The 15,239-nt window shown below is 41.6% G+C and overlaps 1 non-coding gene across 1 annotated transcript; it reads left to right on the forward strand.

The window, feature by feature from the left end:
* The first annotated feature begins 14,356 nt into the window (after window positions 1–14,356).
* Window positions 14,357–14,463, forward strand: LOC111763251 (U6 spliceosomal RNA). The gene has a single exon (XR_002796151.2). It is a non-coding gene; the product is annotated as a U6 spliceosomal RNA (small nuclear RNA).
* Window positions 14,464–15,239: the final 776 nt, after the last annotated feature.

Genomic DNA, 15,239 nt, shown 5'->3' on the forward strand with positions numbered 1-15,239 from the left:
AGGAAATGGGACCGGCAACTCAGAGTGGGAACCCATGTAAGTTAACTAGACTTCTCTGATAGGCTGTAACCCCTATCAGTGGGGAAGAGAGGAAGGACGTGGGTGTTAGGCTTAGGGTGTAAATGTTGTTGTTTCTTGTTTGGCATGCCTGCCATTTTATCCAGGTTGCACACCAGTTCTTCCAAGATTGTTAATAAAGTTCTTTTCTCCTCTATAATCGGGTGAGCCTTTGTTCTCTTACAGGTGCAGCTTTCTTTCTAACACTCCTGAATGGTGGAACGTTGCCTACTATCTCCTCCCTTGTGTCACCTGGAAGCCTTGGGAATCTCGCTAGGGCAGGGGATCTTAACCTTTTTTGTTCCATGGACCCCTTTGCCAGTCAGGTAGAAATCACGGGCCCCTTAATAAGTCCACACTATACCATGTATTATTTAATAAATATATCACATCTGCACCAAAATGTCCCCACGAGAATGTTTTTTTGAATTTCAATTCAAGCTCTCAGACCCCTTGTTAAGAACCCCTGCCCTAGTGCCTTCTTGGAGAATGCAAGCCAGGCATTGACTGCGTCAGTGATCTGAACCCAGCTGCCCAGAACTCTATCCCCTCATCGTTCAAACTAACACTTGCACCTTTTTCTTTTCTTTTTTTTTAAAGATTTATTTATTTATTTATTTATTTATTTATTTATTTCTCTCCCCTCACCCCCACCCCAGTTGTCTGCTCTCTGTGTCCATTCGCTGCGTCTTCTTTGTCCACTTCTGTTGTCAGTGGCTCGGGAATCTGTGTTTCTTTTTCTTGCATCATCTTGTTGCGTCAGCTCTCCGTGTGTGCAGCGCCATTCCTGGGCAGGCTGCACTCTCCTCGCGCTGGGCGGCTCTCCCCACGGGGCGCACTCCCTGCGCATGGGGCTCCCCTATGCGGGGGACACCCCTGCGTGGCAGGGCACTCCTTGCGCACATCAGCACTGCGCATGGGCCAGCTCCATACCGGCCAAGGAGGCCCAGGGTTTGAACTGCAGACCTCCCATGTGGTAGACGGTCGCCCTAACCCCTGGGCCAAGTCTGCCACCATCTTTTCCTTTTTTTAAAAGACAATGTTTTCACTTTAATGTAATGCTACTATCTTAATTGATTGCATGCTAGAGTTTGCAGTTGTAGGAATCAAGTTGTGTGGGGTAGTTGGGGACTTCCTATCTCATTCACAGCCAGGATTATACTAAAACATTCTTGGCCATTTGCAGTTAAGCCCTCTTGGGAGGGAAGAGAGGGTTTGGGTATAACAAGCAGTGTCAGAGTCAATGGATTTTCCTCCCTCCAATTTTTGGTTGCTGGAAAAGAACAAAAGGAAGTGACTGGCAGAAGAATGCAAAGAATCAGTTTCCCAGGTGCTTACAAGGTGTGCTGACATTTTTCACCGCCTTCATTATGTGTACCTTTGGGGAACATGTCCTCTCATAAAAATTAAAAAAAGGATTTCAAGAGAAGATATGAATGGGAGATATGTATTTCTATTTTCATACTATAACATTATAAATATTAAAATTAATATGACCAGAAAACAAATTCTCATTTACATTTTCCTGCATACTCTGGGTGAGGCTTGCATTTGTGGTCATTACCACGGAAGCACTGGAACAACTTTTGGAGACCAGTCCTCCTGGGTGGCATGATGGAAGATGCAGCATCAGGAATAGTGATGTAATCAGCATTATGTAAACAGTATCAAGGACAACCGAGGCAAGAAGGTCTATATTGTTCCAAGAGCCATGGCATTGTGAGTGATGATCATGTTGCTGCTTTTTTTTCTCATAGTGGGATATGAAGGTCATGAGGAACAGTGTATTGGGTGATAAGGAACATGGAGGAATGGTTCCTGGACCTGAACAGGAAGAGAAGTTGCCTGGGCACTATAAAGAATCTTCATTTGCACTGATTGGACAATAAACAAATATATGAGTACCTCTTCTCTACCCAGTATTCTAAATCTTCATTAATAAATCATTAAGCCTTACATTGGCCCATGAGTTGTTTTTTTTTTAAGATTTATTTATTTATTTATTTATTTATTTATTTCTCTCCCCTTCCCCCCCCCACCCTGGTTGTCTGTTCTCTGTGTCTATTTGCTGCGTCTTCTTTGTCCGCTTCTGTTGTCGTCAGCAGCATGGGAATCTGTGTTTCTTTTTGTTGCGTCATCTTGTTGTGTCAGCTCTCCGTGTGTGCAGCACCATTCGTGGGCAGGCTGCACTTTCTTTGGCGCTGGCAGCTCTCCTTACAGGGCGCACTCCTTGCGCATGGGGCTCCCCTATGCGGGGGACACCCCTGCGGCACTCCTTGTGTGCATCAGCACTGCGCATGGGCCAGCTCCACACGGGTCAAGGAGGCCCGGGGTTTGAACCACGGACCTCCCATGTGGTAGACGGACGCCCTAACCGCTGAGGCCCATGAGTTTTGTAACAGGTTGTTAAAAATCCAATTGTTTATATAGGTAGGAGTACTGTTGTATATATATATATAAAACAAATATATATATTTGTCCGAGGCACTGCACACTCTAGGGATAGCTCTGCTCTTGGTTCTGCCTGAGATATCTAGGGATCATGGGAAAGGGCATGGAGACAATAATCTGTTGATAGAATGAATGTTTCCTCCTTAGACAGTCACTGCTATACAGAGAATCCAGACAATGGCACCAGATAATTCTTTGCCTTTCATTCTAGTGCCCTTCAGTTCACAAGTCTAGAATCTGGAGTCAGAGTTAAAGAGGAAATATTACCTCACACACACACCTTCTTAACACTATCTGAGAAAACTTCTTTCACCTGATTCCCTTGGATGGGAGGGACTCTCCCTACTGCCTCCATCACTTTTCCTCTGTTCCCATGCAGCATTTATCTTGGTTTCATTGTCATTCATTTCTGCCCCCATTTCCAGAATGCTATATGACCAGAACCCATTGTTTAGAATTCATTCAATAATTCTAAACAATACTGGGTTGTACAAGGTCAAGAATAATTTCTTTATAAAACAACTACCATTTATTGAGCCCCAATTATACACTTTACATATGTTTTCTATAATCCTTTCAACCACTCTACTAGATTGTTAATATCTCCTCCAAGTTACTGCTAAGGAAATTCAGTTTCTAGTCTCAGATAAGGACACGGTCGATAAGAATGAGGGCTGAGATGTAAACAGAACCATTTCCCAGGATCTCGGCTCTCTGAGTGATTGGTGAGTTCTTCCTTATTGTACGACAGAAGTTAAGTAAGCTTACCAGTAGACAATACCTCAGCGTGACATGTAGTATTATAGAGAGGGATTTCATTACTGGAATATTTTCACCTATTCATTTCCTTTCTGAGTTCTTTTTTCCACAGAGAACAGAAAATCTCTACCCTACAGAGCAGTTAAATCCATGTAACAGATTTCAGTAAGACTGACTCAACGGGTTTTAATGAAGACAGCATTACAATATATTTTATTTTTAAAGATGGAACTGTGATTTCCCACCAGCAAAATTAAGTGATGTGAGGACGCCAAGACGGTGGATGCACATGCTCAAAGTCGGTGATTTGGCTGTAAGTGAGAACAGTTTGTCCTTTGAAAAATCCAACTCTGGTAAGTTCTGCCCAATGCATTCTCAGGGAAAAACATAGTCCCTAAAGGAAGAGTTATCTTCTCTGAGACTTTTGGCCTGTGTATAAGTCATTATCTGCCTCTTGGATCATTTCTCTTCTTCCCCCAAAACTGTTCCAGCTCGTTCTAAACCTATTCCTCATCCCAAGTTCCCTACAACCATTAAAGGTACTATCTTCCTCTTTCTCAGAGAACCAGTTCCTGCTGACTTTTCTCTCTTTTGCCCTCGTGTGGAATCAGTTGCCAAGTTCTGATATGTCTACCTTCGAAATGTCTCCCAGCATTCATTACCTCAAGCATACCTCTCTCCTCAGCTCTGATCTCTACCTCTTTCCAGCCATCCATGCACTGCTGCTAGGCTGATCTGCCCTACTCCTTACTGTCATCTTGTCAGTTGCCTGCTCAAACACCTACCGTGTGGATCTCAATTGTTTAAAAAAATAGACCCTTACCCTGGGTTTGAAGTCGGAAGACCTAGGTTTGAGTCAGAGCTTTGCCACTTTGGTAAGCTGGAGGACCATAGGCATTTTACTTAACTTCTCTGAATCTCATTTTTCCTATACACAAGTGGGGTCAATAATTACCTTACTGTCTACCCCATAGGATTGTTATCAGGCCCAAATGAGAAGATGCATGCAAAATCACTATTAAAATGAGAAGTGTCTTGAGATACTCATCACCACGGCCACCAATAAATAACTAAAGGCTTGGGAAGGGATAGTAAGATGCTCTGCATACTTCCTTGACTCCAGACAAACCCATCTTCCTCAGGCTGCTCTCTAGTTTCTCACTCTTCCCTAGCCAGTCCCTTCCCATTCTTCAGAGTTAAGTTCAGTCTTTTTTCAATGAACCCTGTTCAGAGGATTCCACTTATGCACACCCCTCTTTTTTCTTACACATGATGGCAAATAGATTCCAAATTGTTTTGTTTTTTTAAAGATTTATTTATTTATTTAATTCCCCCCCCCCCCCCCCAGTTGTCTGTTCTCTGTGTCTATTTGCTGCGTCTTGTTTCTTTGTCTGCTTCTGTTGTCCTCAGCGGCTGGGGAAGTGTGGGCGGCTCCATTCCTGGGCAGGCTGCACTTTCTTTCGCGCTGGGCTGCTCTCCTTACGGGGCGCACTCCTTGCACGTGGGGTTCCCCTACGTGGGGACACCCCTGCGTGGCAGGGCACTCCTTGCGCGCATCAGCACTGCGCATGGGCCAGCTCCACACGGGTCAAGGAAGGCCCGGGGTTTGAACCGCAGACCTCTCATGTGGTAGATGGATGCCCTAACCACTGGGCCAAGTCCGTTTCCCCCAAATTGTTTTGAATCATTTGCTATGCATTAGTCTTATCACCTCACCATATTGCAAGTTATTTATTTACTTTATATCTTAGATAATTAGTACTTAACCATGTACAGAGTGTCTGCCATGCACCAGGCAAGTATTTTGTTGTGTACTTTATATTCTCTTTTTATAACCTCACTGCAGTTCTGCAAGGCAGATATTTTCATCCCCCACTTATGGCTGAGGAAGCTGAGGTTCAGAGAGCACAAATAATTTCTCCAGGGTCACACACCTAGAAAGTTGTGGAGCCAGGATTGGGAGAGATGAATCTCTGGTTGCTAACCTCGTGCTCTCCTGCAATGCTCTGTGCTTGCCTTGCCCCTGTGCGTGACCCTAGGCTGTGGTCAGGGGTATTACTGAAACCTTAGGCATTGACTTATGGTATGTGTATGCTGCCAAAGTGCACAATATGAACAGAGAAAAATAAAGGGGAAAAGGAATAAAAGGTAATATCTAAGGATTATTACTTTTTTAAAGATGGAAAAATAACTTGTGTTTATATGCTAAAGGGAAGGCGCCAACAGAGAGGAGGAGGTGCCCAATATAATGATAATAAGAGCTGACATTTATAGAGCACACCCCTGTGCCAGGAACCATGCTAAGCACTTTACCAGGATTGCCTCACTAACCTTCCATAACAGGCTTATAAAGTAGGCACTATTATTATTACTATAATAGTTTACAGATGAGAAAAGTGAAGCTCTGTCTAAAATCACACAATGAGTGGGGCTTTAAATGCTGAACTGCGGTGCCTGGGAAGACATAGATAGACTGGTTTCCCGGGATGGAAGCCAAACTTCTGTTTAATTGTATTGCTTATGGTACCCTCAGGATAGGTAAATACATATCCCCATTTTAAAAAGTGAGAAAACTGAGACTCATTGGTTAGTGACTAGCTCAAAGTTGTCATCTTTTCACTTTCCACTCAGTCATGAATTATGATAAATGTGGGGCTCTGCATCCTGAAGTGATTATGAACCTTTGTTCCCAACACTTCTCATCCAACGAATTAGAATGAGAATGCCTATCTAAGGAATGCGATGCCCCTGGGAGCATTAGCTTCGGATTGTTTGAGCCACCATTCTAAAGTGGCTTGACTCAACTGCTGTGGACTGGCAAGAGTATCTTCACTTTTGACAGTAGAACTCTTAGTTCCACTTCTAATGATACAAACATGGTACTGTTTATAATACCCTCGAATAAGGAAACCCTAAATAAGGAAACTGAATTTTTGCATTTAAAAAAATATATATATAATGTTCAGTATATTTTGATGTAGGCATATATAGTTCTGAAAATAACCAATCAGTAGTACATAATTCAAAAACATTGAAAGAGTACAAAGGAAATAAGATATACATTCTTAATGAATGAGAACCTTGGAGAAAAAAAGAAATCCCAAGTAGAAACATAGTCAGCATGTTAGTACTTTTTGTATTTAATTGACCAGAAAATAGTGTCTGAAATCTATATGTTGGTTCCCATTTTCACAAAGCACTATCACATACACTTAACAACTGGTATATCAATTAGTACTGCTTTCATCTACAAGTAACAGAAAACCTGACTTAAACAGATAGAGGTTGTTTTTCTCATTTAACAAGTAGTCTGGAGGTAGCATTCTGGGACTGGTGTGGTTGTCCAACACTGTCATCAAGGACCCAGGCTTCTTCAGTCTTCCACTTCTCCATCCTTACTATGTTGGCCTCTCATCCTCAGGTAAACCACCCCATGGTTGCAGGACAGTGGCGCCAGTCATCACATCTGTGTCAAGGCTCTAAGAAGGAAGAAGGGAAGAGGCAGGCACCAGGGACCTCCTTGTTTTTATTAGAAAATTAAAGGCTTTCCCAACAGATCTTTCATTGGCCCAAACTGTGTCACTTTGCCACCCTAGCTGCAAATGAGAGTGGGAAAGCAATTATTTAGCCTTTCCTGTTTATAGTAGAGGTGAGCAAGAGAGAAGGGGATTAGGCACTGAGGTCCAGTTAACCAACCAATATTGTGGGTACCAAAGTATTTTTTTCATCTCCATTTGATGGATGATAAAAACAGTACACATAATGATCACTTAGTCACAAAGTGACAAAACTAGGGTGCAAATCCAGGTCCCCCAATTCTAGCACCCATGGTATATCCACTATACTACTCTTCTCTCTAAATCCTGCCACAGAAGCATATATGTGAAGGAAAGGACAACTCTCATTCCTAGCAATGGTGGAATATACTCAACTGTTCACTTTTTAAAAAACTTTTTCTTGTAGTAACATATATATAACTCAAAATTTCCCATTTTAACCACTTCCAGGTATATAATTCACTAGTATTAATTACATTCACAATATTGTGCTACCATCACCAATATTCATTACCCCAACTTTTTTTTTTATCACTTCAAACAGAAACTTTGCACCCATTGAGCAATAACTCCCTTTTCCCTGCACTTCCCCCACTCCAATCCTGGTAACCTGTAATAATCTACTATACAACTCCATGAGATTTGCAAATCATTTTTTTAAGCCAGTAATTCTATATGAATGCCATATCTTTGTCATTATTGTTTAACGAAAAAAATTATTATTCCTTTTTTATAAATAGTGTGTAAAGACTAAGCTCTATAGATATGATTGAAATTTCACAGGAAATAGAATAGTCAGAAATAAAGCTACAGAACAATAATATTTACAATGTTTTTCTAAATGAAATAAGTAAATCGTAAGTCTATATACATAAAATGACCATAAATCTATAAATACATATTTATATATAAAAACTAAATATAAATATAACAAAATGTTCATAGTGATTATATTTAAGCAAAGAGAATACATGTCATTTTTATTTTCATCTTTGTATTTTCTGTAATACAATTTTTAAAGGTCAAGTTTATTGATGTATAATTTACATACAGGGAAGCGGACTTGGCCCCATGGATAGGGCGTCCGCCTGCCACATAGGATGTCTGCAGTTCAAACCCCGGGCCTCCTTGACCCGTGTGGAGCTGGCCCATGCGCAGTGCTGATGTGCGCAAGGAGTGCCCTGCCACGCAGGGGTGTCGCCCGCATAGGGGAGCCCCACATGCAAGGAGTGCATCCAGTAAGGAGAGCTGCCCAGCACGAAAGAAAGTGCAGCCTGCCCAAGAATGGCACCACATACATGGAGAGCTGACACAACAAGATGATGCAACAAAAAGAAGCACAGATAACTGGTGCCACTGATAAGGATAGAAGAGGTCCCAGAAAAACTCACAGCAAATGGACACAGACAGCAGACAACTGGTGGGGGGGGAGGAGGGAAAGAAATAAATAATAAATCTTTTAAAGAAATTTATATACAGTAAAATTTATCCTTTTTAGGTGTGTGAGTTGGCAAATATATATACATATATCTATTTCTTTAAATCTTACTCTAAATATTTATTTGTATTAAGCAAATTAATTCATTAGGGGGAAGTTGGAAAGATTTTGAAACATACTTATGATTATTTCAATCACATCTGGAGCAAACTTACAATTAGGAGCGATTGCCAATACAAGGATCCAATAGTTGCTTGGTAATATCAACTACAATTGCAAGCAGAATGCCTAAAGGAAATCATAAGTCTCTTTAAAGATGACATACTTTCAATTAACACAGTACAAGTATCTCATGAAAACTTTCTTTTAGGAAAACTATAAACTACTGGTGAATGGGCAAAGTCAAGAGCTACTAATGACTAGACAGGATGAGGGCAAGAGATTATCTGTTTACAAAAATAAAACTTGGCTGCTTTTGAAAGTCATCAAGCAACAATCGCCCTCAATGAGTCTTATAATGTAAGGAAGGAAGAAATCATTCCAAATTTTAAAAGTAGATTGGTAAGAGTTTTTAGCTGCATGCTTCTGGGAAAGCTATTTTCTTTCCTCTCTTCCCCTTCCTTAAATAGGGCATATTGTTCAGAATTCAAAATCTGCTGGCCAAGTTTCTAGGGTAAACAAGACTTCGTGGTTCTAGAATGAGCCCTGTTTTGAAAGCTGATTTTGTTTGGAAATAAGGTGAAGGGAAAGGAAGAGAAGTTCTTAAATGAATGGAATGTGAACATTAAAAAATGAGATCCAAAATGCCTGGCTTTTGTTCCTGGCACTTTAGGCACATATAATACTAAGCCAGTTTGGCTAAATCCACAGTTGGCTGTGGACCTGAAGAAAGCTCAAGTGGGAAAGCCATTAACAAGTAAGAATCAGGCTATGCTACAGAGATGACTTTTAGAAGACAACCTAAGTTTTGGTTTTTTATGTGAAAAGGATAACATAAATATTGTGGGAAACATACTTTTTAGGAAAGCCAGAAAATAAAACCTGACACTACTTGAAGGAAAGGTACAGAATAAGGAAAATGTCCCATTGAATAAATTAGGTAAAAGAATATGAAGTTAAGTATCAGAAATGAAAAAAACAAAAACCTAAGGAAATGGTTGGCTTTTGTGGGGAGGGGGCTGGTGTTTTTTGGTGTGAAATAGAGGCTTTCAAAACTGTTCTTTTAAATCTGCCTTTGCAGTGCCGAAGAAGCGCCTCAACTCCAGGAAAGTAAGATGAGCAATACAGAGTTTCTCTTTAAAGCACAGTGAACAGATTGAGTTCGGTGATTGCTAGCAAGGTTGAAGGTTAAAGGGGGAAAGTTTCAAAACAAATGTGTTCCCAGTTGTTTTTCTTTTAATAAAAGAATCCGTTGTTCACCGAGCCAGTAACATTTTTTTCCATTGAGAAAATTTTATTTTTTATAATACCAAAGAACTATTTTTGTACTCTCTACTTTGTAGGCATAAAAAAGTACTATGACTTGTAGTTGTTTTTAAATGCTTTGAAACATAGTTCTGATGATTATAGGAAGGTGTGAAAATTAATGCTGTATTAAAATTGTATAATTTGATGTAAAAGAGTTAACCCTAACCTGTTTTTCCTAATGGAGCTTTGATTCCAAACACTGTAAAAGATGAGTTTATCTCAGGGTTTATGAACCATCAACATTTTGGGCCAGTTAATTCTTTGCTGTGGGGACTGTGCATTGTAGGATGTTTAGCAGCATCTCTGACCTGCACCGACTAGTTCCCAGTAGCCCTTCCCCTCCTTCCTCCTATATGTCAACCCACAACGTCTCCAGATATTGACAAATGTCCCAGGTCAAAACTGGTTTTTATTAATAGTGTTGATTTAAATTATTTAAGATTCACTTTCTTACTATAGTGGAAAGAAAATAAGCTTGTTTATGGGATTAATATCCTCAACAATAGAGTTTGACAAAATTACCAGTGTTGTGATATTGCATATATACTACATAGCACTGTGCCTGTCAGTGCTTAAATATTTAGAAACACCAGAGAGGATAACGATGACTATGAAGGCGAGTAAAAGAAGGGCGGGAAGGGAGAGAAAGAAAAAGGAGGGAAAAAAGGAAAGGGAGAAGATGATGAGGACAGGGCATTCCGTTATACTTTCTTTGCTGGAAATTTGTCAAATCGGTTGCACTCTAATTCCAACTTTACACCAAGTCAGAACTTGTGAACAGGAAAGAGACTAGGAAAGTGGAACAGTCAGGTGGGGGTAAAAGATGTGATGGGGTGTTTTAGGCACTTATTGATTTTGTTACAATTATCTGTAAGACTTAATTCCTTTACACACAGGGCACTTCCTGGTGCCAATTGATATTTACTTGGCTTTTAAACAACAATAACAATAACACAACCACCTGACCAGTAGGATTTCTTTCTGGAACAGATTTAGAGAAAGTAGACGTTACACTATTTACAGATTCAGTAAAGCTTTGCACTTCCTCACATTACATTCAGATTCACTGAGACTCGCACCTATTTTGAAGTAGAGTCAACAAAGTAGAGTCAACATTTAATGCCGAGCCCTCAAAAAAATCTGAATTGTGTGCACTTTTGTTAATAATCATGCAGTGAATCCTAACAAGGATCTTGTGAGGTAAATGTTGTCCTACGCATTTTATAGAGAGGATATGAGCCTCAGAAAAGGCAACATTAGGATGCCTCACATTATCCTAGCATCTGAACACAGTTCTCTTCCACAGGCTCATGGCTCTTTCTGCAAAACCGTAGCTGCCTTCGATGAACTCGTGCTTAAAACTGAACACAGGCAAATCACGCAGCTCCTGAGTGACTGCAGGTGGCATATTTTCTCCTCACACCTCTCTCATCTTTCTTTTCGCTTTTCCTCTATTCTCTTCAATTCCTTAGGCCTGTCAGTAAGCCTACTGTGTGCTTATCTGGCTAAAGGGAACCAGAGTTACAGTGGTTGTTGTAGAGTTCCATTTTGGATCAGACTGCTGCAATAAGAGGTACAGCCACTCAGAAAGTTCTAATATAGACAATTTGTCTGGGTTTGTACCAGTCCACAGACAGAAAGAGGGATCATCAGGGGTGGCAACAGAACATTGCCCTGTGGCCAGGCTGATATTTAGCCGGTGGGTATGAGCTGCACTGATTTTAAATTTTGTAAATACTGCCTTCCCTTTGGTAAATAGGGGCTGCCCTGAGCCAACTGAGTGTCCCCTGCCCTGGCCCTCTTTCATTCCTCCCCACTGTACTGACTGTTAAATATTTTGAATATCTCCCTGCTTAGGGCTAGTGCTGTTTTACTGCTTTTAGTTAATGTTTTAGTCTGTTGGGCTGCCAAAAGCAGATACTATAACATGGATTGTCTTTTGATAGTGGGAATTTATTAGTGCACAAGCTTATACTTTTGAGGCTCAGAAAAAATTGTCCAAATCAAGGCATTATCAGGCAATAGTTTCTCCCCAAAGACCAGCTGCCTATGGTCCTGGACTCCTGTCACATGGCAAGGCTCATGGTCTCTCCCTTCTCTTTCTGGTTGTGTTGTTTTCAGCTTCTTGCTTCCAGTGGCTCTTTCTCTTTCTCTCCATATTCATCCTAGTTATAGAGGACAGGTCAATGCTTTAATTGAAGTAACTTAATCAAAAGGGCCTACTTACTATCATGGATTCACACCCACAAGAATGGATTGCATTAAGAACGTGATTTTTCTGGGGGTACATACAGTTCCAAACCATCATGGCTAATGACTGAGTTCTATAAAGAAATATATTTCATTGATATTGCAAGTCACACCAAAGTGGGTGGAATATTAAGAGACAAATCTGCCAATCATGTGGGGTAAATGGCTAGTAACAAATGGGATGAGATTTAAGAAGGGGTGAGTTAGAAATATGATAGTGATTTCTCTGCATCTTGACATTGATGATAACCATCCCTGCTTCTCATTCTTGTTCCAAAGATGAGAAAAGAGAGAGGAGAAATGAAAAAGAGGAAGCCTGAAAGAGGAGAGGAGAGTGCCTAGAGTAGGTATTTAATAAATTACTTGTTGATCCAATAAATAAGTGAATAAATGACTGAGTGACAAGTAGAAGTACCACATCAGGACAACTGTTTTTGTGAGAATTAAATAAAACAAAATTAATCAATGCAACAAATGTGAAATACTTGCTTGTCGGGTTTGGACCAGGATACAAAGCTGAATCAAATGTGGTCCTACCAACCCAAAACTATCAACTAATTTAGAAGTGAAACATAACGCTGAGATATTAGAAATGCACACAGCAAGAAACTGAGCCAGAGAAAAGTCTTGTATTTAAAAAGATGATATAAAAGGTAATGAGCAGGGAAGCAGATGTGGTTCGAGCAATTGGGCTCCCACCTACCATGTGGGAGGTACCTGATTCTGTGCCTGGTGCCACCTGGAGAAGACAGTGGAGTGGTGCAATGGGCAAGCATGGCAAGCTGATATCACAAGATGAAAAAAGAGACATAGGAAGAAAATCATGGTGAGAGACACAGCAGAGCAGAGGGCAGAAGTTCCCAGCACCTCCTGGAGAGGACAGCGAGCTGGCATGACGGGCAGGCACAGTGAGCTGACATGGCAAGATGATGCAACAGAAGACACAGTGGGGAAACGGACTTGGCCCAGTGGTTAGGGCATCCGTCTACCACATGGGAGGTCTGCAGTTCAAACCCCGGACCTCCTTGACCCGTGTGGAGCTGGCCCATGCGCAGTGCTGATGTGCGCAAGGAGTGCCCTACCACTCCGGGGTGTCCCCCTCGTGGGGGAGCCCCACGCGCAGGGAGTGTGCCCCCTAGGGAGAGCCGCCCAGCGTGAAAGAAAGTGCAGCCTGCCCAGGAATGGCGCCGCCCACACTTCCCGTGCGGCTGACGACAACAGACAACAGAAGCGGACAAAGAAACAAGACCCAGGGAATGGGCACAGAGAACAGACAACCAGGGGAGCGGAGCGGGGCGGGGGATTAAATAAATAAATAAATCTTTAAAAAAAAAAAGAAGACACAGGGAAGAGATACATAATGAGCGACACAACAAAAAAGCAGGGAGCAGAGGTGGCTCAAGTGATTAGATGCCTCCCTCCCACATCAGCGGTCCAGGGTTCAGCTCCTGATGCCTCCGAGGGAGACGGGGATGAACAGACACAGCAAGTGCAAAGCAGTGAAGGAGTGGAGAGAAATAAATAAAATAAATCTTTAAAAAAATGACAACAAGCAGAGAATAAATCAGCCACAGAGAACAAGTAGTAAAAAAAAAAAAAGTTAACATGATACCGATATTAACAGAAACAGAACCACCAAGCTTTGTGATAATTCTCCCAGTATAGTCTATGTTACTAAAAATGTACTACTGAACCCCATGGGGGACCCCATGCTTTAAGGCAGATGTGGAGAACTTGTAAATGCTCCAAGAAAATTGCTGATGAACAGGGCCTGCTTCAAGGACTTGCAACAAGAGAAGTCACACCAGGCCATACTCTAAGAATTTGATGAAAGTTCTGCTGTCCCTGTCTTGAATTTCTTGATAATTTTATATTGTAACTCAGGTTTTGTAAGGCCAGTGAGACAGAGGAGCTGTGTGGTGCCTTGCTGTACGTTTGCACATATAGCATTCATGGCTGCTTCCTGGCTTCCCTATCACACTTCACTCTTGTACTCACCAAACATCCCATGCATCATGGGTGTACAGAATTCCGGGCTCATGTTCCGTATCAAAGCATCTTCAATCATGAAAACCAGGTGTTGACAGCTCCAAGAAGGCCAAGCTTTGTATTAGAACCAGAACTTACTTCAAACACAGAAAGAACACAGAGAGAAGGTTTCTAAGAAAGAATGATGATTTAGGAACCCGATCATATCCTTCTTACTCTGTTATTTCCCTGTGTTAGCCAATTGCTTATGCTGAAAATGACAACATAGAAGGAAAGGGAAAAATAGGGCAACCCCTAGTTCCTTATCTTTTAAGTCCTTATTTACTCAGCAGTAAGGCAAAGGTAGAGAGTGTTGGTAAGAATATGCACAAATCAAGAAGTGAAATGAGTGCTCGCTTTTCAGCACATATACTAAAAATTGGAATGATACAGAGAAGATTAGCATGGCCCCTACGCAAGGATGACATGCAAATTCGTGAAGCATTCCATATTTTTCAGGACCCCAGAAACAGCCCAAGTAGATACAACCCCAGGTACTGGTTCTTCTGAGGGCTATGGAGACCCACAGACATATGGTCATGGCAGATAGCTCTGGAGCTCAGTACCATGTCAGTGGGCCCTACTTTGGAATTTGTGTTCCTGAGTGTGATGAAGTTGGACTCAGATGTGAACTTTCTACACATGCCTCTTCTGTCACTTTTAATGAATCTCTGGTTGGTGCTAGCATTGGTCAATACTCAGGAGACTTGAATCTCTGGACTGTCCATGTGCCAGCTGGGCCCTCTGCCTCAGCAGAGTTGTGACTCCTACTCTCTGGTTCATTGGACTTAACCCAGGTCAGCTAACAGGGAGGTGATGATGGTCAACCACCATACCAGGGAACTGACAATGCCTACAACTGCAAGCAGGAGAATTGCATCCATCATCCATGTGGAATCTAAGCCCCCTCTCGATACAGAAGTGGAGTGGACATCATCATCCCAGGTCCCACAGAATGGAGGAATAAAATATGGATTAGAGTGGACTTACCAATATTCTACTATAAAACTTTTGTGACTACTAATAGAAGAAATTGTACCATTGACAGGGAGAAAGTGGCCACAGTAGTTGCTGAGGGCAGGGAGTGGGAAGAAGAGATGTGATGAGCGGACATTTTGGGGGCTTTGGAGTTGTCCCAAATGATATTGCAGGGTCAGATGCTGGACATTATATATCCTGCCATAACCCACTGAATGTACTGGGGGAGAGTGTGAACTACAGAGTAAACTATT

Source organism: Dasypus novemcinctus, chromosome 13 (genome assembly GCF_030445035.2).
Source record: "Dasypus novemcinctus isolate mDasNov1 chromosome 13, mDasNov1.1.hap2, whole genome shotgun sequence".
Lineage (NCBI taxonomy): Eukaryota > Metazoa > Chordata > Mammalia > Cingulata > Dasypodidae > Dasypus > Dasypus novemcinctus.